The 1452-nt window shown below is 41.3% G+C and overlaps 1 non-coding gene across 1 annotated transcript; it reads left to right on the top strand.

Annotated features, from left to right (window-relative positions):
* The first annotated feature begins 1176 nt into the window (after nt 1-1176).
* Trnan-guu (transfer RNA asparagine (anticodon GUU)) lies at nt 1177-1250 on the top strand. Its single transcript has one exon. It is a non-coding gene; the product is annotated as a tRNA-Asn (tRNA).
* The last annotated feature ends 202 nt before the right edge of the window (nt 1251-1452 follow it).

Raw genomic sequence — 1452 nt, 5'->3', positions numbered from 1 at the left:
CTTGGAAATGCAGAAGCAGATTTCTGCGAGTTCTTTTAACTTGCCTACATTTACATCTAAATCTGCATACATACTCTGCTAACCACCGTATGGTGCGTGGCGGAGGGTACCTTGTACCACTACTAATCTTCCCTTTCTTGTTCCATTCGCAAATAGAGCGAAAGAAAAACGACTTTCGATATGGCTCGGCATGAGTCTTAATTTCTCTTATCTTCGTGGTCTTTACGCGTTATTTTGTTGAAGATAAAATTTGCCTTCAATGGAACGTCACATAAAATAAAAAGGGCTCAGGGAATAAAATTTAGAAGCATTCCAAAGTAGAAGCTGCCAAGAGAGCGTCTTGAAATCCCGGGAAGAAAGAAAAGAGTTGGGAAGAAAAAATAGAATACTGAATTCGAAGGAGAGTAAATCATAAGGAACTGAAATTCTCAAGCGATCCCAATTAGAATAAAACAGAAGGGAAAAAATATACTAGTTAATATTGGCTGACATTAAACATCACTGCGAGGAATATTTCCCAGCAAGGTTGTGCACGGAAAGTACCACATATTCTGCACACTTGCATGATACTTCTTTACGATATAGTATTAAATGAGCGTCATACATGTCTTTGTCGGTTTTTCTAAATAGGCCACGTAAAAAAAATTAAAAAAAAGTGTAGACAACGCGTCATCCTGGTCATCCTGAAAATATGTGAAAGGGCAGCTGAAAGGTTGTTCGAATATAGGCTGCCTTCGAAAGCCGGTAATTTCAGCGCTGCAGTAAAAGCAGTAGCTTTAAGTATCTCTAAACCGTATGGAAGCTTCAAACTGCGAGCAAACGCGGAAAAGAATGGATTATCCGTCGAAAAGATGAGTATGTTAGCGGGAACATAGCGTTGTGCCGCACATGTTGGACAATAAAACGGAACGCATGCCATAGCGACCACGTGCGCAGCGGAATAGACGCTTCAGCAGGAACATTCTCCCCCGTTATCACTTTGTTCCGTCTGCGCTGACGCACGACGTGATAAGACTGAGTCTGCCAACTCTCGAAATTTGCACACTCCGAAAAATATAGCTTCCAACTGTTATATGAAAAGGAATTATTTTGCTTGCCAGTAGGAGATTTTTGAAATTGGCGTATCAGATAGGTATGTCGCGTTGGCTCATCCGCTTAAGCTCCATGAAGCACCTCGCCTCCGTGGCGCAATCGGCTAGCGCGTTCGGCTGTTAACCGAAAGGTTGGTGGTTCGAGCCCACCCGGGGGCGATACATTTTTCATACGTACACTGGACGAGATCATATTTAAGCAGTAGAATACATAAAGAAAATTTGTGATTGCCTACCACGATTGAGACTGTAAAATGAAAAAAGTAACAGAGGAATAGTTAAAATATGAATTCGGGTTTATAAACATTTCCTCTTCTGCACGACACAATGTATTTCCTTTTCTGTTTACCCAATCACGTTT

Source organism: Schistocerca gregaria, chromosome 6 (assembly GCF_023897955.1).
Source record: "Schistocerca gregaria isolate iqSchGreg1 chromosome 6, iqSchGreg1.2, whole genome shotgun sequence".
NCBI lineage: Eukaryota > Metazoa > Arthropoda > Insecta > Orthoptera > Acrididae > Schistocerca > Schistocerca gregaria.
The sequence above is the reverse complement of the archived record's forward strand: the minus strand, read 5'-3'. Positions and strand labels throughout refer to the sequence as shown.